The 11,448-nt window shown below is 46.0% G+C and overlaps 1 long non-coding RNA gene across 1 annotated transcript; it reads left to right on the top strand.

Annotated features, from left to right (window-relative positions):
• Window positions 1–523: 523 nt before the first annotated feature.
• LOC119367995 lies at window positions 524–1,476 on the top strand. Its single transcript, XR_005176486.1, has 3 exons — window positions 524–816; window positions 912–986; window positions 1,083–1,476. It is a non-coding gene; the product is annotated as an uncharacterized LOC119367995 (long non-coding RNA).
• Window positions 1,477–11,448: the final 9,972 nt, after the last annotated feature.

The following is an 11,448-nucleotide window of genomic DNA, read 5'->3' on the forward strand; positions in this document are numbered from 1 at the left end:
CGTCTACCCGGATTTGAACAAACCCCGACGGAGGAGGGATCTAACGTGTACTCGGCATTGTAGCTGAACCTCCCGATCGCGCTTGGGTTGTTGGTTTACTTGCTTCTATATCGCCGATGTACCACTTGATGAAAAAATGCATACAAACAGAAAAAGAGGAAGCATCGTTGGCCTATAAACAGACAACACAAATTGGGCTTCAGCCCAATAAGAAATTGGTAGCCCAAAACATTGGTCGGTCAAAAATTTAGGCCCAAAACACGAGGCAGTCACAACAGTGATACAAGAAAAAACAAAGGGCACAAATGTTGAAGCACAAATCAACGGCCCAAAAAATCGGCTAAACTAAATTTGATTTTCATGTATAACTTACATATAGCTAAATTGTTATGCTCTGCATGGCGTGCCTACTGGCTCCTCATGCTAATCAGAGCCTCTTCCTGTATTAGAAACACCCCTGAGAGGCACTTACGATTAGTAGCCCATCGTTGACATGGCCATTCCACGGTCGAGGGAAGGAGGTCCACACAAGTTCAACCATACCCCATCTCTTCTCCTCTCCTACTACCTAGAATAAACACTTGAATAATCTGCAGGTGGCCCGCGGTTCGTGATCCATCCACGAGCCACACCCATCCACCCCGTCACCTCAGCTTCGTTCCCACGAAGATACAGAGTTCGGTCTTGCTCCGGCGCCGTGGAAGAGAGAGAGATAGATGGGTTCCACCGGCGCCACCGCCGTCCTTCTGTCCTGCGTCGTGCTGTCCATTGTCGCCGCCGGCTCCGCCGCGTCGGACAAACCACTCATCATATCAAGTACGTACGATCCATATCGGCAACATATATACGTCATTATTATTTTGCCTGGTTTCCCTTTTCTCACCGAGTGCTGGGTTGATCAACTCCACCAGATGCGGCCCTTTTAGCCTCGCCCCCGGAGGCATCGCCGTCGCCCGGCCGCAAACTGGGGGGCTTCATGGAGGCAGGTAAACAACAAACGATGAAGCCCTGTCGTACGTGTGCGTGTCCTATCGTATTTTTTGGCTGCTAAACTAAATGAGAATACGCGCGCGTACGTTCAGGGCTGTGCCCGGTGTAGTTGGGGCACCTGAAGCAGATGGGCAAGGTACAGGGCAGCTGCTTGGGACAGGCGATCCCGCAGCGGCGGTGCTGCACGGCGTTCAAGGGCTTCGTGTGCCCCTACGGGGCCACGATGAACGACGTCGACAACGGCTGCGCCGCTGAGATGATGGCGACGATCCAGGAGCTCTGCAAGGTGCCCAAGGGCTACTTCGTCATGTGCGGGGATTCAGCCGAGGGCATCACGTGCTGACCTGAGTGACTGATTGTTTGTTTGTTTGTTTGATCAAGTGCTAAGATTAGCCGGTGCCATCGACGACGACGTACGTTTAAGCTGTTTCTTCTTGCTCTCTTTTTTCTTACTTACTTATATGTTAGTACTTTCTTTTCCTGCGACGCGATCGATCCCGCCACATGTAGTAGCAACTGGCAAACAATATGGGCGTGTTTGGTTGCCCGTATCGAGCCCAATCAGGCCCGCGCGAGAAGGGAGAGACCTGTTTGGTTGCCTGGTTTTCCTGTTGGGCCTGCATTGCACGTTTCTCAAAACAGTCCAGAGCCTGACTCGCTGGAAACCCTCGGATCGGCAGTTTCTCGCGAGCCAGGCTGAGTGCGACGCAAGGTCGCACGGGCGGGAGCGAGGCGAGGGCGAGGGGGATGGCGAGAGATGGAAATCTGGCGCGCCATCCCAGCGTCAAATTAGCCTCACCCCCTTTCACTCGCTCACCCATAGCCACTGCCCCCCTTTCTTCGCTACTGCCTCACCACCGGCGGTGGCTGCGATTTCAGGCGCCATAGGCGGCGGCGGCGGCGGCGGCGGAAGAGCCGGCGGCGTTTGCGGCGGATCTGGTGCTCCCCTTGCTGTTGGCCACCGTCAGATTGACCTAGTCTGTGCCATGGCTCCCCCTACGCCGTCCTCGTCTCCCGATGCCGGTAAGCAGCACCCCCTCCCCCCTTTGTTAGCTCAGTGGTAGGCCTTTAGGCTAGGTGTAGGATTGATTTCCCACTGAACGAACCGTCGATGTCGACTAGGTTATGGACGCGCAGATGAGGCTGATAATCCAGACAGTGCTACGTCTTGAGGTTGCATTGGTTTTTCTTGAAGAGTAAAGGGTGATGCAGCAATAGTAGCGTAAGTATTTCCCTTAGTTTTTGAGAACCAAGGTATCAATCCAGTAGGAGGCTCCTCAAAAGTCCCGCGCACCTACACAAACAAACAAAGAACTCGCACCAACGCAATAAAGGGGTTGTCAATCCCTTCACGGCCACTTGCGAAAGTGAGATCTAATAGAGATAGTATGATAAGATAAATATATTTTTGGTATTTTATAATATAGACGCAAAAAGTAAAGATGCAAATAAAAGTATATTGGAAGCAAATATGATAAGAGATAGACCCAGGGGCAATAGGTTTCACTAGAGGCTTCTCTCAAGATAGCATAAGTATTACGATGGGTGAACAAATTACTGTCGAGCAATTGATAGAAAAGTGAATAATTATGAGATTATCTAGGCATGATCATGTATATAGGCATCACGTCCGCAACAAGTAGACCGACTCCTGGCAGCATCTACTACTATTACTCCACACATCGACCGACTCCTGCCTGCATCTAGAGTATTAAGTTCATAAAGAACAGAGTAACGCATTAAGCAAGATGACATGATGTAGAGGGATAAACTCAAGCAATATGATATAAACCCCATCTTGTTATCCTCGATGGCAACAATACAATACGTGCCTTGCTGCCCCTGCTGTCACTGGGAAAGGACACCGCAAGATTGAACCCAAAGCTAAGCACTTCTCCCATGGCAAGAAAGATCAATCTAGTAGGCCAAACCAAACTGATAATTCGAAGAGACTTGCAAAGATAACTCAATAATACATAAAAGAATTCAGAGAAGATTCAAATATTATTTATAGATAAACTTGATCATAAACCCACAATTCATCGGATCTTGACAAACACACCGCAAAAAGAGTTTACATCGAATAGATCTCCACAAGAGAGGGGGAGAACATTGTATTGAGATCCAAAAAGAGAGAAGAAGCCATCTAGCTAATAACTATGGACCCGTAGGTCTATGGTAAACTACTCACAACTCATCGGAGGGGCTATGGTATTGATGTAGAAGCCCTCCATGGTCGATTCCCCCTCCTGCAGAGTGCCGACGAAGGCTCTGTTGGGAAACATAGTAATTTCAAAAAAAAATCCTACGCAGACGCAAGATCATGGTGATGCATAGCAACGAGAGGGGAGAGTGTGTCCACGTACCCTCGTACACCGAAAGCGGAAGCGTTAGAACAACGCGGTTGATGTAGTCGTACGTCTTCACGGCCCGACCGATCAAGCACCGAAACTACGGCACCTCCGAGTTCTAGCACACGTTCAGCTCGATGACGTCCCTCGTACTCCGATCCAGCCGAGTGTCGAGGGAGAGTTCCGTCAGCACGACGGTGTGGTGACGATCTTGATGTTCTACCGTTGCAGGGCTTCGCCTAAACACTGCTATAATATTATCGAGGAGGACTATGGTGAAGGGGACACCGCACACGGCTAAGAGATCAAGAGATCAATTGTTCTGTCTCCAAGGGGTGCCTCCTCCCTATATATAAAGGAGTGGAGGAGGGGGAGGGATGGCCCTCTCTATGGCGCGCCCTAGGAGGAGTCTCCACCGGGAGTAGGATTCCCCACCCCCTTCCAAGTAGTAGGAGTAGGAGTCAAGGAACGGGGAGAGAGAAGAGAAGGAAGGAGGGGGCGCAGCCCCTCCCCCTAGTCCAATTCGCACTAGGCCTTGGGGGGCGCCCAACCTCTTCTCTCTCTTTCCCCTAAAGCCCAATAAGGCCCATATACTCCTCGGCGAATTCCCGTAACTCTCCGGTACTCCAAAAAATACCCGAATCACTCGAAACCTTTCCGATGTCCGAATATAGTCGTCCAATATATTGATCTTTACGTCTCGACCATTTCGAGACTCCTCGTCATGTCCCCGATCTCATCTGGGACTTCGAACTACCTTCGGTACATCAAAACACATAAACTCATAATATAACCGTCATCGAACTTTAAGCGTGCGGACCCTACGGGTTCGAGAACAATGTAGACATGACCGAGACACATCTCCGGTCAATAACCAATAGCGGAACCTGGATGCTCATATTAGCTCCCACATATTCTACGAGGATCTTTATCGGTCAAACCGCATAACAACATACGTTGTTCCCTTTGTCATCGGTATGTTACTTGCCCGAGATTTGGTCATCGGTATCTCAATACCTAGTTCAATCTCGTTACCGGCAAGTCTCTTTACTCGTTTCATAATACATCATCCTGCAACTAACTCATTAGTTACAATGCTTGCAAGGCTTATAGTGATGTGCATTACCGAGTGGGCCCAGAGATACCTCTTCGACAATCGGAGTGACAAATCCTAATCTCGAAATACGCCAACCCGACAAGTACCTTCGGAGACACCTGTAGAGCACCTTTATAATCACCCAGTTACGTTGTGACGTTTGGTAGCACACAAAGTGTTCCTCCGGTAAACAGGAGTTGCATAATCTCATAGTTATAGGAACGTGTATAAGTCATGAAGAAAGCAATAGCAACATACTAAACGATCAAGTGCTAAGCTAACGGAATGGGCCAAGTCAATCACATCATTCTCCTAATGATGTGATCCTGTTAATCAAATGACAACTAATGTCTATGGTTAGGAAACTTAACCATCTTTGATTAATGAGCTAGTCAAGTAGAGGCATACTAGTGACACTATGTTTGTCTATGTATTCACACGTGTATTATGTTTCCGGTTAATACAATTCTAGCATGAATAATAAACATTTATCATGATATAAGGAAATAAATAATAACTTTATTATCGCCTCTAGGGCATATTTCCTTCAGGCTCCAAGATGGGATCTCGCGGATACAGAAGGTTACGGCCGTGGAAATTGTGTTTCGTTGGCTCCCTGGATGTTTTCGGGGTACGTAGGCTTATATAGGAGGAAGAAGTACGTCGGTGGTCGCCCGAGGGGCCCACGAGACAGGGGGGCGCGCCCTATAGGGGGGGGCGCCCTCCTGTTGGAAATATGCCCTAGAGGCAATAATAAAAGTATTATTATTATATTTCCTTGTTCATGATAATTGTCTTTTATTCATGCTATAACTGTATTATCCGGAAATCGTAATACACGTGTGAATATATAGACCACAATATGTCCCTAGTGAGCCTCTAGTTGACTAGCTCGTTGTGATCAACAGATAGTCATGGTTTCCTGGCTATGGACATTGGATGTCGTTGATAACGGGATCACATCATTAGGAGAATGATGTGATGGACAAGACCCAATCCTAAGACTAGCACAAAAGATCGAGTAGTTAATTTGCTAGAGCTTTGCGAATGTCAAGTATCTCTTCCTTTGACCATGAGATCGTATAACTCCTGGATACCGTAGGAGTGCTTTGGGTGTATCAAACGTCACAACGTAACTGGGTGACTATAAAGGTGCACTACAGGTATCTCTGAAAGTATCTATTGTTTTGTGCGGATCAAGACTGGGATTTGTCACTCCGTGTAAACGGAGAGGTATCTCTGGGCCCACTCGGTAGGACATCATCATATGCGCAATGTGACCAAGGATTTGATCACGGGATGATGTGTTACGGAACGAGTAAAGTGACTTGCCGATAACGAGATTGAACAAGGTATTGGATACCGATGATCGAATCTCGGGCAAGTAAAATACCGCTAGACAAAGGGAATTGAATACGGGATTGATTAAGTCCTTGACATCGTGGTTCATCCGATGAGATCATCGTGGAACATGTGGGAGCCATCATGGGTATCCAGATCCCGCTATTGGTTATTGACCGGAGAACATCTCGGTCATGTCTGCATGTCTCCCGAACCCGTAGGGTCTACACACTTAAGGTTCGATGACGCTAGGGTTATAAAGGAAGCTTGTATGTGGTTACCGAATGTTGTTCGGAGTCCCGGATGAGATCCTGGACGTCACGAGGAGTTCCGTAATGGTCCGGAGGTAAAGATTTATATATAGGAAGTCCTGTTTCGGCCATCGGGACAAATTTCGGGGTCATCGGTATTGTACCGGGACCACCGGAAGGGTCCCGGGGGCCCACCGGGTGGGGCCACCTGCCCCGGGGGGCCACATGGGCTGTAGGGGGTGCGCCTTGGCCTACATGGGCCAAGGGCACCAGCCCCTAGAGGCCCATGCGCCAAGATAAAGGAAAAAGGGAAGAGTCCTAAAGGGGGAAGGCACCTCCGAGGTGCCTTGGGGAGGATGGACTCCTCCCCATCCTTAGCCGCACCCCTTCCTTGGAGGAGGGGGCAAGGCTGCGCCTCCCCCCTCTCCCTTGGCCCTATATATAGTGGGGAAAAGGAGGAGCAATCATACCTAAGGCCTTTGGTTGCCTCCCTCTCCCTCCCGTGACACATCTCCTCTCCCGTAGGTGCTTGGTGAAGCCCTGCAGTATTGCCACGCTCCTCCATCACCACCGCGCCGTTGTGCTGCTGCTGGATGGAGTCTTCCTCAACCTCTCCCTCTCTCCTTGCTGGATCAAGGCGTGGGAGACGTCACCGGGCTGTACGTGTGTTGAACGCGGAGGTGCCGTCCGTTCGGCACTAGGATCATCGGTGATCTGAATCACGACGAGTACGACTCCATCAACCCCGTTCACTTGAACGCTTCCGCTTAGCGATCTACAAGGGTATGTAGATGCACTCTCTTTCTACTCGTTGCTGGTCTCTCCATAGATAGATCTTGGTGTTACGTAGGAAAATTTTGAATTTCTGCTACGTTCCCCAACAGTGGCATCATGAGCTAGGTCTATTGCGTAGATTCTATGCACGAGTAGAACACAAAGTAGTTGTGGGCGTTGATTTTGTTCAATATGCTTGCCGTTACTAGTCTTATCTTGATTCGGCGGCATCGTGGGATGAAGCGGCCCGGACCGACCTTACATGTACTCTTACGTGAGACTGGTTCCACCGACTGACATGCACTAGATGCATAAGGTGGCTAGCGGGTGTCTGTCTCTCCTACTTTAGTCGGATCGGATTCGATGAAAAGGGTCCTTATGAAGGGTAAATAGCAATTGGCATATCACGTTGTGGTCTTTGCGTAGGTAAGAAACGTTCTTGCTAGAAACCCATAGCAGCCACGTAAAACATGCAAACAACAATTAGAGGACGTCTAACTTGTTTTTGCAGGGTATGCTATGTGATGTGATATGGCCAAAAGGATGTGATGAATGATATATGTAATGTATGAGATTGATCATGTTCTTGTAATAGGATTCACGACTTGCATGTCGATGAGTATGACAACCGGCAGGAGCCATAGGAGTTGTCTTTATTTTTGTATGACCTGCGTGTCATTGAAGAACGCCATGTAACTTACTTTACTTTATTGCTAAACGCGTTAGCCATAGAAGTAGAAGTAGTTGTTGGCGTGACAACTTCATGAAGACACGATGATGGAGATCATGATGATGGAGATCATGGTGTCATGCCGGTGACAAGATGATCATGGAGCCCCGAAGATGAAGATCAAAAGGAGCAAAATGATATTGGCCATATCATGTCACTATTTGATTGCATGTGATGTTTATCATGTTTATGCATCTTGTTTACTTAGGACGACGGTAGTAAATAAGATGATCCCTCATGAAAATTTCAAGAAGTGTTCTCCCCTAACTGTGCACCGTTGCTACAGTTCGTCGTTTCGAAGCACCACGTGATGATCGGGTGTGATAGATTCTTACGTTCACATACAACGGGTGTAAGACAGTTTTACACAGCGAAAACACTTAGGGTTAACTTGACGAGCCTAGCATGTACAGACATGGCCTCGGAACACGGAGACCGAAAGGTCGAGCATGAGTCGTATAGAAGATACGATCAACATGAAGATGTTCACCGATGATGACTAGTCCGTCTCACGTGATGATCGGACACGGCCTAGTTTGACTCGGATCATGTAATCACTTAGATGACTAGAGGGATGTCTATCTGAGTGGGAGTTCATAAGATGAACTTAATTATCCTGAACATAGTCAAAAGACCTTTTGCAAATTATGTCGTAGCTCGCGCTTTAGTTCTACTGTTTTAGATATGTTCCTAGAGAAAATATAGTTGAAAGTTGATAGTAGCAATTATGCGGACAGTAGAAAGCTTATGTCCTTAATGCACCGCTTAGTGTGCTGAACCCCAAACGTCGTTTGTGGATGTTGCGAACATCGGACATACACGTTTTGATAACTACGTGATAGTTCAGTTAAATGGTTTAAGTAGAGGCACCAAAGACATTTTTTTCGAAACGTCGCGGAACATATGAGATGTTTCGAGGGCTGAAATTAGGATTTCAGGCTCGTGCCCACGTCAAGAGGTATAAGACCTCCGACGATTATCTTAGCCTGCAAACTAAGGAGAGAAGCTCAATTATTGAGCTTGTGCTCAGATTGTCTGAGTACAACAATCACTTGAATCGAGTGGGAGTTGATCTTCCAGATGAAATAGTGATAGTTTCTCCGAAGTCATTACCACCAAGCTGCTAGAGCTCTGTGATGAACTATAACATATCAGGGATAGATATGATGATCCTTGAAATATTCGCGTTGTTTGACACCGCGAAAGTAGATATCAAGAAGGAGCATCAATTGTTGATGGTTGATGAAACCACTAGTTTCAAGAAGGGCAAGGGAAAGAAGGGATACTTCATGAAACGGCAAATCAGCTGCTGCACCAATGAAGAAACCCAAGGTAAAACCCAAACCCGAGACTAAGTGCTTCTGTAATAAGGGGAACAACCACTGGAGCAGCATTACCCTAGATACTTGGTAGATGAGAAGGCTGGCAAGGTCGATAGAAGTATATTGGATATACATTATGTTAATGTGTACTTTACTAGTACTCCTAGTAGCACCAGGGTATTAGATACCGGTTCGGTTGCTAAGTATTAGTAACTCGAAATAAAAGCTACGGAATAAAAGGAGACTGGCTAAAGGTGAGCTGACGATATGTGTTGGAAGTGTTTCCAAGTTTGATGTGATCAAACATCGCACGCTCCCTCTACCACCGAGATTGGTGTTTGCGTTGAGCATAGACATGATTGGATTATGTCTATCGCAATACGGTTATTCATTTAAAGAGAATAATGGTTACTCTATTTATTTGAATAATACCTTCAATGGTCTTGCACCTAAAGGAATGGTTTATTGAATCTCGGTCGTAGTGATACACATTTTCATGCCAAAAGATATAAGATAGTAATGATAGTTCCACTTACTTGTGGCACTGCCATGTAAGTCATAATGGTATAAAACGCATGAAGAAGCTCCATGTTGATGGATCTTTGGACTCACTCGTTTTAGAAAAGTTTGAGACATGCGAACCATGTCTATTGGTGTATACGCATGAAGAGACTCCATGCATATGGATCGTTTGGACTCACTTGATTTTGAATCACTTGAGATATGCAAATCATACCACATGGGCAAGATGACTGAAAAGCCTCGGTTTCAGTAAAGATGGAACAAGATAGCAACTTGTTGGAAGTAACACATTTTGATGTGTGTAGTCCAATGAGTGCTGAGGCATGCAGTGAATATCATTATGTTCTTACTTCACAGATGATTCGAGTAGATGTTGTATATATTTACTTGATGAAACACAAGTCTGAATTATTGAATGGTTCAAGTAATTTCAGAGTGAAGTAGAAGATCATTGTGACAAGAGGATAAAATGTCTATGATACGATCATAGAGATGAATATCTGAGTTACGAGTTTTGGCACACAATTAAGACATTGTGGAAAATGTTTCACAATTAATACCGCCTGGAACACCATAGTATGATGGTGTGTCCGAACATCATAGTTGCACCCTATTGGATATGGTGCGTACCATGATGTCTCTTATCGAATTACCACTATTGTTCATGGGTTAGGCATTAGAGACGACCACATTCACTTTAAATAGGGCACCACGTAATTCCGTTGAGATGACACCGTATGAATTATGGTTTAGAGAAACCTAAGTTGTCGTTTCTTGAAAGTTTGGGGCACGACGCTTATATGAAAAAGTTTCAGGTTGATAAGCTCGAACCCAAAGCGGATAAAATGCATCTTCATAGGAAACCCAAAACAGTTGGGTATACCTCCTAATTCAGATCCGAAAGCAATATGGATTGTTTCTAGAAACGGGTCCTTTCTCGAGGAAAAGTTTCTCTCGAAAGAGTTGAGTGGGAGGATGGTGGAGACTTGATGAGGTTACTGAACCGTCTCTTCAACTAGTGTATGGCAGGGCACAGGAAGTTGTTCCTGTGGCACCTACACCAATTGAAGTGGAAGCTTATGATATTGATCATGAAACTTCGGATCGAGTCACTACCAAACCTCGTAGGACGACAAGGACACGTACTACTTCGGAGTGGTTAGGTGATCCTGTCTTGAAGGTCATGTTGCTAGACAACAATGAACCTACGAGCTATGGAGAAGCGATGGTGGGCCCGGATTCCAATAAATGGCTCGAGGCCATAAAATCCGAGAACGGATCCATGGACTTTGGTGGACTTGCCCAATGATCGGCAAGCCATTAAGATAAATGGATCTTTAAGAAGAAGACGGACGTGGATGGTAATGTCACCGTCCATGAAGCTCGACTTGTGGCGAAAAGTTTTTCACAAGTTCAAGGAGTTGACTACGATGAGATTTTCTCATCCGTAGCGATGCTTAAAGTCCCTCGGATTCATGTTAGCATTAGCTGTATTTATGAAATCTGGCAAATGGATATCAAAACGAGTTTCCTTACCAGTTTTCGTGAGGAAAGGTTGTATATAATACAATCAGAAAGTTTTTGTCGATCCTAAGGATGCTAAAAGGTATGCTAGCTCCAGCGATCCTTCTAAGGACTGGAGTGAGCATCTCGGAGTTGGAATGTATGCTTTGATGATGATCAAAGATTTTGGGTTTGTACAAAGTTTATGAGAAACTTGTATTTCCAAAGAAGTGAGTGGGAGCACTATAGAATTTCTGATAAGTATATGTTGTTGACATATTGTTGATCAGAAATGATGTAGAATTTCTGGAAAGCATATAGGGTTATTTGAAATGTGTTTTTCAATAGAAAACCTGGATTAAGCTACTTGAGCATTGAGCATCAAGATCTATAAGGATAGATCAAAACGCTTAATGGTATTTTCAAATGAGCACATACCTTGACATGATCTTGAAGGTGTTCAAGATGAACCAGTCAAAGAAGGAGTTCTTGCCTGAGTTGTAAGGTACGAAGTTAAGACTTAAAGCTCGACCACGGCAGAATAGAGAGAAAGGACGAAGGTCGTCCC

This window comes from Triticum dicoccoides, chromosome 2B, assembly GCF_002162155.2.
Source record: "Triticum dicoccoides isolate Atlit2015 ecotype Zavitan chromosome 2B, WEW_v2.0, whole genome shotgun sequence".
NCBI classification, from domain to species: domain Eukaryota; kingdom Viridiplantae; phylum Streptophyta; class Magnoliopsida; order Poales; family Poaceae; genus Triticum; species Triticum dicoccoides.